General features: G+C 29.9%; 1 long non-coding RNA gene across 4 annotated transcripts in view; it reads right to left on the bottom strand.

Moving 5' to 3' along the window:
* Nucleotides 1–1,995: 1,995 nt before the first annotated feature.
* The window catches only part of LOC108740984, a 28,167-nt gene continuing 19,316 nt past the window's right edge, over nt 1,996–10,846 (bottom strand). Inside the window, exons 1-6 of one of the 4 annotated variants that reach the window (XR_001938439.1) lie at nt 9,877–10,023; nt 6,046–6,115; nt 3,028–3,198; nt 2,681–2,931; nt 2,205–2,418; nt 1,996–2,136 (exon numbers count right to left, since the gene is read on the bottom strand). This is a non-coding gene — a long non-coding RNA (uncharacterized LOC108740984). Of the gene's footprint in view, nt 2,137–2,204; nt 2,419–2,680; nt 2,932–3,027; nt 3,652–6,045; nt 6,116–9,876; nt 10,024–10,846 lie in introns of those variants that run through there. The other 3 variants (XR_001938440.1, XR_001938441.2, XR_001938438.1) reach the window with 3 other exon arrangements.

Genomic DNA, 10,846 nt, shown 5'->3' with positions numbered 1-10,846 from the left:
AACTTCCTGTATATATTATCTGTTTTGTACAAATTATGTATAATGCTGTTATTTAAAATAAATATGTTTATTGTAATGAATTGTAAATTTAATTTTTTAATGGAAATTAATAAATGAATTAAGATTATGTGTTTTTTCTTTAATGAACGTTTTAAAAATAGTCGATATGTAAAGAATAACATTAAAATTAATAAAAATAAACAGTCGTAGCAATTTCTATTAACTTTGGTAGTGTCAGCGCCATCAAGCGGCTTAGGGCTGAACTATGTTGAGAAGAAGAACGAAAATTGCGATAAAGTTGATCCCGCGCTAAAAGTGTGAGCCGTGATAAAAGACCTTATGCGACTTATGCTCTCCTAATACAAATGTTCGAATTTATGAAAATTTTCAGTTTTTGGGCATATACGAGGTCTGATCAACAAATAATTGCAGAAACAAATTTCGAAAATGCAAGTGTTAATATAATTCGTTGTTCGATTATTTGTTAAACAGACCTCGTACATGCCTAGAATATGAAAATTTTCGTGAATTCGAACATTTGTATTAGGAGAGCATAAGTCGCATAAGGTCTTTTAACACGGCTAAAACTTTTAGCGCGGGATCAATTTTATATAGTTCTTTACCTTTTGCTACTTAATAAAGTTTAGCTACTGAGCGTATGAGGGCGCTGCTAACGCCAAAATTATATAAGTTTCAGGTCAAGAATCATATTTATCAGCAAATTATATCATTTTTCTTGAAAATAAAACGCCGCTTAAAATAAAATGCACTTTATTTCCTAATTCTATTACACATCACTTGCAATTTAAATGAATTTGTTCAGTTAAAGTTTCAAAATAATAGTTTTTATATAAACACCAATAGGTAGTTAAATACTGTTTTATTAAAAGAAAAGCTTTTACACTTCATTTCTGACAAAAGAACAAATTACATTAACAATTTTTACACATTTTAAATTATTTGCAATTTACAAACTGTTGTATTAATATTTAAATACAGGATTTGGGGGGAAAAAGCCCACCAAACCCTCTGTGGCCTCCACATCTCCCCTTATAGCCACCCTATCCACCCAAATGAGTATTAATTATGAAAGTATTAATAAATATTTAATTTAGTTTTAACAGTTATGCCAAAAAATTAATTTAGAAAAGTTTTACCACCTATCAAGTTACAATTATATTGATACAACAATTTAAAATAAACAACAAAATACCTGTAAGAGACAAAGCCATGAGTATAAACGAATTTTCAAAGCAAATACAATAAATATCAAGTTACAATTATATTGATACAACAGTTTAAAATAAATATCAAAATACCTGTAAGAGAAACAGACAAGAAAACAAATGAAATTTCAAAGCAAATACAATAAATATCAAGTTACAATTACATTGATACAACAGTTTCAAATAAATAGCAAAATACCTGTCAGAGAAAGACAAGAAAGCAAATACAATAAATATCAAAAAAACGATGTCTTCATTCTTCTTAGGAAATACCTCAATATCTGAAAGCAAATAGTGCAATTAACAGGACTAACGGCAAATACTAATAGATTTGGTAGAGAAGATCGGACAGATTTCGCCAAGGCAAGCTGGGCAGTCGCCTATTGCTCCTATTCCAGATAACCCACTGTACCCTGTCTGAAAGGAAGTAACGCTAGAGTAGACTCGCGAAAAGTGTATAAGACACTTTTAAGATCAACTAAATAGCTAAGCCCAAGGGAAGTCGTTCGGGGAGGCCCTCCCTAATTCCACAAGGGTGAGAAGAAACACACACGATAACGAAACGTTGAATCATGTAGAACTCGTAGGGTAAATGCAAAGCAATTTATAGTAAGAATATGCAGTAAGCTAAGCGAAGAGGTAAGCAAGAGACATGTTAGACTACTCTACAAAAAAAGTGAACATGTTAGTACTAAGAACTACTTCAAAAAATAAAAACATTGTAATCAAAAATGAATTCAAATAAAGTAAACTAAAATAAACATGCAAAAAATTAAAATTGACTCAAATAAAATAAACTACAAAAAAATAAGCAAACTAAAAATAAAAAACATGCAAAATAAGAGCTTGATTATAATAGGGCAAAAAATATTCTAACTACGGGATCTTCTTTGTCTTCTCCACCGTCGATCTGAAACAGATAGGGTGGTAACAGATTAATAAAGAGCAATTAGTATAAATTATATCATATATTCTCACCTTAATGTGAGTGCAGAGCAAGGCCAAAATGACGTGATGTTAGTGGTTTCCAAATAAATTTCCAGGTGTTTTCTTTCATTGGTCCAAAATTAACTGCCTGATGAAGCAATGTGAAGATGACAACAGCAAACCAAAATAAGCAAATATGATACCATTGTAGGCGACATTGGCAGCATCAAAATTAATTTCAGTTTTCTCGCATTTGTTGGGCAATCTACAGAAATAAACAGAGAAAATGAATTAACCACACATGACATAAAATAAAAGTACACCTAAAAGCAATAAATAGTAAAAGTAAAAAAATACTATGATGACCTGGTGCCTTTGACTTTATTATAAACTTAGATACAGGTAAATGGAATAAATAATAGATAACACACATTTTACAATTTATAAGCAAAATAAACATTCTCATGTTCAACTGTTAATTATAATCAGTATAATTAGTTTTAATTCATTTAATCATGTATTCTTACCTTAACTAACTGTAGAATGTAATTCTTCAAATTTGCAAGTGCGAGAGAAAGCCGTAACCAGGAAGAAAGATTCAATGCAGATGATTTGTTGTTTCAGTGGGGTCCAAATAACTTCCAGTTGCTCACACTAATCCATCAAAAATCAGCCGCATGTGAGGTAAAGATGCCAACAGTAAATCGAAAGTTAAGTATGTACAGGCAAAACAATAGGTACCATTGTAGTCATTTCAGTAGTTCATTTGTTGGCCAATCTGTAGAAATTGATAAGAAACACGAATTAATTAATTAGATTAAAACGCCATTAAAATTAAAATGATGTGTTATTTTTAATTAATATTGTTACTAACCAATTTTTGTCATAAAGCATTTCTTTAGTTACAGCAACAGTCTGCCTCAGCTTCCAGCTGAAAATGGTACTCTTTTATGCTTCCTTCAGGTAACACTACATCCAGAAGTGAAAGAGGATTGATATGAAGAAACTTCGTGAACACATGGCATTTTGAGCTTCTATAATATTCCTGTAAAATGAAAGAGTATTAAGATGTAATTAATTCCACTATTAATTTGCAGTACAATAAAGCTTATTTTATGAAAAAATGAACTCGTTAAATTGAAACTAAAAGACTTGAGAGCAAACCATCTTGCATGTATGAGCCAGACACCACAATGATCTGGTACCCGACTAGCATTCAGGCTGCCTCGAATTTGCGATTGCTACCACATGAAGCACCGATGACGTAAATAATGTTACGCAGAAGCATCATTTTGGATTTCTGCGTTGGTTCGCGGCAAATATTTTGTAATTGAACCAATAGCGTAGCGATTTTCAGTCCCACTTTTATAAAATTGAAATTAAGCAAGTTTTGCTTCGTGCAAGTTCCATCGCCTGATCACTACTCTAAAGAGAATGTAATACAAGGGCGAGAGATAAGGTCAAATCTTAGATGAGACAGCGTTAGCCATAAACATGATTACACAATATGATTATATTTCGATAACCTTCTTTAGATATATATTCACATGAATTACCCCTAAGCTTAAAATTGACGTATTTTTTTATTAACTTATATGTTACTTATTTTTTTATGTTTTCGTTACAATTACAATTCATATACATTTAAAATTGGTTTAAACATGTAAATCTGACTGATTAGCAGGTAAGCGTTTTCATTGCTGTAGCAATCTTTGAATAAATGGAAAAACGCAATGGCCGACAAAAGTAACAATGCGACAACAATTGATAGAGTATAATGGCCGCCAACAGCAACAATTGATAAAGTATGATGGCTGACAACACTAACAAAGCGACAACAATTGATAAAGCATGATGGCCGACAACCCCAATTCCAAAGCACATTACCGAAATTACTAAATGTAGAAATATAATACACTAACTTGAGCAGTTGCATACACTAAGAAAACATTGTTCGTATTTCATCCCTTTGCAGATAAAATGGTTGTAAAACTGCCGTATCAAAATTCGAATTACGGACACGAAGATTTATACTAGGTCAATTACAAATTACCAATTAAAAATTTATGAATGTATATTACATACGATTTGCTAAAAATTATGCAAAAAAAATGTTTTCTCCTTTTACCTAATCTTTTGGTTTTTATACTAAAGTTAAAATACCAATAATTCAGTCAATAATTACAATAGTACTTCAATTTTAAAGTTTTAGCTAGATATAATAATATCATAACATAATCAGGACTGCTTAATTACAATTTGATGCATTTGCAAATAATATAAAATTAATTTGTTAAAAAAACTTTGTTATTTTAATCTACCCCTTACTCTTATGACTCCCACAAGATTAACATACAGATAATTTAAGCTCAAAATAGTAGAAAATATGATAACAAAATATTGAAAAAGCAAGGATTATTGGAAAGACACAAGCTTTTATTATAAGTTCAACATTATATAAAATGATGAATGACAGTTGCTCAGATTGGCCATTGAAGGTATTAGAAGCGTAAATAGGGGACAAAGAGAACTTCCATGAATGCCTTCTAATTCTTTAATTGCTAAGAGCTTAAAAAATTCTAAATTCTTTGGAAATGGATAATCTAAAATACTGAATCGATATTGTTTTCCGGGTTCAATGTCATGGTCCATGGAATTTTGAAGTTCCAAATTGATATCAGCACCCACCAATTCATCACTTATCGTACCTTTAGTAAGCAACTACGAAATTCAATGAATTACGAAAAAACAGCCCGCAAAACAATATCGAATTGATATACGCCAGCTGTGTAAAACTGACAACTACAAGATATTGTGATGTGCTAATAAATGCCTCTAATCCACAATTCTTAGAAAACGATTTGAAAAACTTCACTTATTCTATGAACCCAAAGCTACAGAAACTAAGGATTCCATTTCTTTCTCTTATTACAATGTGAAAAATATCAGAAACAATATGGGTTTGAAAATATTTTGATATAAAATGATTGATGTTGATTTAACATCAATAAAATTATTTGCAATCCTATTTTGGCTCTAATCTCTCACGCCAAGAAACAATTTTGAATATAATAATATCAACTGAAATACCTAGTAAAGTCATTTCTGCTGGGATTTGATTTTTACAAATTCAGGTCCAAATTGTAATTTTTATTATTTTCGTTATGAAGCAACGTGCTAGAAGGATAAACTGTAAATATTTAGATTAATTTTCGTTTTTCATTTTGCACGCGCATTTTGAAAAAAAGAATTAACCCTGGAGCCACCACTATCTGGATCTATCTCGATCATGATACGGCAATGGCCGTGATATTTTTAGGCGAATAATGTAAACGACCGTCGTTATTAACAAACATATGGTTTATTGATATTATTTAAAGAACTGATTTGTTTTCACGACGTTAAGGCACCCTAAATTGGAATTAAGCTACTTAAAATCGGATGTATATAAAATGGCGATTGGCTTTTTGGAAGATGTCATGGTTATCTGTCCAATGTGTGGTATAAAAATATTTAGAGAAAATTTATTAGGTAAAAATGAGGAAAAGTAAAATATATACTTATGTTACGGGTAAATGGGTACCTACTAGACACTATTAAATTAGATTAAATTAAAAGTAAAAATATGAAGATTTAACTAGTACAGAATAATTTTTGTACATATAAAACCGACGTTCATAAGTAACGAAATGATTCCACATTTTCTATGTCAAATATAAATAAAAATCATAATTATTGCAAACTATTACAGATTTATGGAATGAGAAATTTTATCCTTGACAACTGAAATTACAAAAAAACACAAAATAATACGTTAGTATCATTTAATTCTACAGAAATTAAATCAATTACTTAATCAACCGTTTCAATTAAATAAACAAAAAACACTCACCATTATTACGGCAAAAAACCGTTCAACGACTTTTTTCCAACATTGGCCCTCTAACAAATCTCCTCCGACTCTGGAATGGAAAATCAAAAGTAGTTCCAACAAAATCAAACCCCTTTGTAATCAAATTTCGATATTTTGTATTTGTATAATTCTAAAGATCTATTCCGGCAGAATTTTTATTTATGGTTAAATGAGAATAGATTTTATACTAATCCAAGGTTAAACCTATTTAATGGGAGTGGTGGAGAAAAAGAGGGTTCTGTGGGATTAAAATTTAAATTATTTTGTTTTTAAAAAGGAATATTTAACAGGTAATCTTACATACTTTCATATTTCACTATTTTTAGAAATAAATTTTGACGGTAGAATCAAGGGCAATCTTCGATAATTTGTAAAATTAATTTCTACTTAACGTTTTTATAAGTTACGAATCTTTTGTAATACAAAAAAAGAAATAAGTTGAACATCGACACACATCCATTTTCATTTCGGATTATAGCACAGCAGGTCTGTTGGAAATTAAGCTACTTAAAATCGGATGTATATAAAGTGGCGATTGGCTTTCTGGAAGATGTCATGGTTATATTTCCAATGTGTAGTATAAAAATTTTTAGAAAACCTATATAAAGTGGTGCTCGTCTATCAACCCAAACAAATTCTTAGAAAACCTGACTTATTTGATGAACCTAAAGCTAAAGTAACTAACGATTCCATTTCTTTCTCTAATTACAATGTGTAAAAGATCAGAAACCAAATGGGGTTGTAAATATTTTGAAATAAAATGATTGATGTTGATTTTACATCAATAAAATTATCAACCCTGCTTTGGCTCTGATCGTTCACGCTAAACAATCTTTTTTGACATCAGTGTGTTTTTCCCAATTAAAACGGGTGACAAGGGCAAATAAAGTAGCATAACTACAGAAGAAACTATTCCTGAACCGAAGAAACTATAACATAAAGATAGAAAAACCATATCTTAATCACTTCATACAGAAAAATGTAAATCAAACTTAATCTTCGCAGCTGTTGATGTAGTGCAAACAACCACTATTAGTACAGAAAAACTCCAAAATTAAAATATGAGCAAATGCCTGCAAGGTTTTCTTAAAAAGTATTTTATANTGAAATAACAAATCAAAAAAGTATTTTCATTTAGTATTTAAATACTTTTAAAATACCATTTTGCACATCTCTGTACAATACCGAATCAGGGTCAATGTGACGGGAACAAAAGTTTGATATTAAAATACTTTTAAAATACCATTTTTCCCACATTTCTGGATGCTACAGGCTTCTCACGTTGAAAGTTTCCGCCTGTCTAGTCACTGCTGAAGCTTTCGATTAAAGAGAGCGAGTATTCGGAAAATAAAGGACAGAAAAAGCGCTCAGCGTCTAGGAATGAGCAAAACATTTTCAATTTTGAACAAAATACAAAACCCTATTTTAATGTTTAAACATTATACAGAAGCAGTGATTCGGAGAACGAAGACGATTTTTTTACCATTCTAACTATTTAAATCAGTTCGACAAAATTTTTATTTACGATTAAATAAGAATAGATTTTATACTAATCCAATGTAAAACCTATTCAATGACAGCGGTGGAGAAAAGAAGGGTTCTACGGGCTTAAAATGTAAATTATCTTGTTTTTAAAAAGGAAAATTTGATAAGTAATCTTACAGCTTTTACATTTCACTATTTTTACACTTCCTACAGAAAATGGGCTTCATTATATGACTAAAAGCATAGTTTTAAAATAATAAAAAGAAAACATAGTTTCATTCAAATTTTCTTTACAATTCTCTGCAAAAATACTTATCGCGTTTTGTAATATTTTCATTGATAACGAAAGATAGAAGCAATTAATTTTTTAATGTATTGTAGTGGGTAGATTTGATTTTCTAATAAATCAATAATTATGCTTCGTTAAGAATCAAAATACTAGATATTGATACAACGGAAACTTTTAGAATTAAATTTTTAGTAATGTATGTAGTGAGGCTGATTTTCTCGAGAATGTGTACCTAACAACCCCCTACTTTATTGTGCACCAATATTATCAACCATTTCTATTAGGAAAATGAAAGGAAAGAAAAGTATTGAAAATTTACAGAAATAAAAAAAAATAAAAAATGTTATTTAGTTGTTAAGTTTACCATTCACAATCCGGCCGGACTACTTTAGATAACTTTCAATTTTTCTATAAGTTACTATATACATTTCACAGAAATCTATTAATAAATACCTAATTTGCTAAAAGAAATTAAATATTGTACACTTTGGTACATTTAGTATGATCATTTAACAGTCAAGAAATACAGATTAGAATACAAGCAAGTAATTTTATAGATAAAATTGGTCATTTCTGAAAATAATAATAAAAAGTAGTTTTTTACTATACCCTTCACCGAAAGTAGAATGTTTTTCTATAATTTCAAGGAAGAAAACGTAATATTTCTGTGGATCGATTAGCAATTTTCACGTGGAGAGTAGTAAATGACTTTCTTCATGAACAATAAACGCGATTGCTTACCTAGGAGAATTTTTGTAGCCCTTTCGTCTACAAAAATAATTAAAAATCATCGTATTTTCGGTAGAGGTATGATAAAATAAATCATAAGCGGGCTTCGGGAAGGCCGGGATTACAAAATTCGTACTACTTACACTGTATCATGACAAATTAAAAATAAAATACCTGTCACGTCACGCCCAATATGGTATTTCAATCAACAGGATGAAAGTTGTATTAAATAAGATATATGTTATTGATTTCATACATTAAGTAACAACTCTTAGTTTTATAAGATAAATAAAAAATTTTTTGTATTTGGGAGTGCTACGTTTTTTTAAATTCTACGATTAAATGCTAATTTGATAACTAATTAAACAAAATTTTAAAGAAATAAAACAAAAGAGATATGCAATTTCTACTAATCTCATTTAATTACTTATTAGAGAGGGCAGAAAGAACTTACGAGAGAACTGAAGTGAAAAGCATAACATGCAACTCCTATACAAATAGTTTGCTAAATTTATATTTATAGCTATTTAAAAGTATTAAAATGGAGAACAAAGGGCGCTACGTAAACCAAAAAGAAAGTGGAGAGATAGGACGGTAGTTCACCTTCCAGTTACATTTTGAAGAAATATTTTATAGAAAACAATCGTCAAGTATTGTAATAAATTTTGATTTTTACGATTAAAAAGTGCGAAAAACACTGATTAAAACGCCTAGACACTAGCACCTCTAGGACCTTCTAATAGATAGGTGTATCCAAAAATCAAAAACATGAAGATTTTTTATACATGTATATAGAATAGAATGCACTATAATTATGATTTCGAATAAATTTGTAGAAGAATGTTTTAAATTAGCAAATAGCGTTGCTTTTTTTGTACAGAATAATTTTTGTACATATAAAACCGACGTTCATAAGTAACGAAATGATTCCACATTTTCTATGTCAAATATAAATAAAAATCATAATTATTGCAAACTATTACAGATTTATGGAATGAGAAATTTTATCCTTGACAACTGAAATTACAAAAAAACACAAAATAATACGTTAGTATCATTTAATTCTACAGAAATTAAATCAATTACTTAATCAACCGTTTCAATTAANAATAAAATTTTTGAAATAAATACTACTATTGCAAGAATTAAAATAATTTGTAAACGAGGAATATTTAGACAATAAAATAAATTATACAAAATTTGATACCCTGAAAACAGATTAAATATTATTTTCCACTCCTGTTAGGCATTAAGACAAAGTAGCCTATATTAACAAATTATTCCAATTGAAATGCAAAACAACTCACCATATGAAATAGAAGTAACTCAAAATACATAATGAGTGACACTCCTGCATTCAGTTTTTATTAAGTCGTAAACATAATATTTAGAAAATAAAATCATCTAATTTCCACGAAAAATCTATAACCGCTCGCGTAGCGTACTCCTTTCGATCTACATGGCCCACAACTAATCGTAATAATAAGCTGCTGTAGTTGTTAATAACAAAAGAATGCAGGCGTCATTGCCAACATAACTACGTAGTAGGTATTCATTTTAAATTATTATTTTCAAGTGGAAGTTTTTCATAGTAATTTATTGTACCCTAGCTCTACAAATAATACAGGGTAGGCTTATGCCTTTGAAATAATTTGTCAAAAAGTCTACATTTACAGGGTGAAAAACCAGTCAATTTTAAATTATTACATTTCAGAAAATGTTTCTTTTGTACTAGAGTCATTTATAGTAGGATTATGCCTGTGAGATAATTCGTCAGTGGGTTTAAGGGTTATTTATGGGGTGATAAACCCCGCAATATCAAATTATTATTTTCTACTGGAAGTTTTTCTTGTCCCAAAATAATTTTCTGTATCTGAGCTGCAAGGGTCCTTTAAAGTTGGCCTATACCTTTAAGATATAATTTGTCAGCGAGTCTAAGGGTTATTCACAGGGTGCTTAACTCCGCAATATCAAATTATTATTTTCCTGTGGATGTTTTTCGTGTCCCAAAATAATTTTTTGTATTTAAGCTGTAAGGTCCTTTAAAGTTGGCGTTTGACTATAACAATTTGTCAGCGGGTCTAACAGTAATTTATAGGTTTACATTGTTTTCTATACAATATTACACTCTATATAGCGTCACGCTCACTCTATTTAACGACAACAATGCGGCATTATAAATCATTGAGCAGTACTTTCTAAGTTGCCGAAATAGATAAGAACTGCAGCTGTGTACGTTGTTGAAGAAGACGATCCTGTCCCTCCACCAAGCATCAA

This window comes from Agrilus planipennis, unplaced genomic scaffold (genome assembly GCF_000699045.2).
Source record: "Agrilus planipennis isolate EAB-ADULT unplaced genomic scaffold, Apla_2.0 scaffold105, whole genome shotgun sequence".
Classification (NCBI taxonomy): Eukaryota; Metazoa; Arthropoda; class Insecta; order Coleoptera; family Buprestidae; genus Agrilus; species Agrilus planipennis.
Note: the sequence above shows the minus strand (reverse complement) of the source record. Positions and strands in the feature narration are given on the sequence as shown.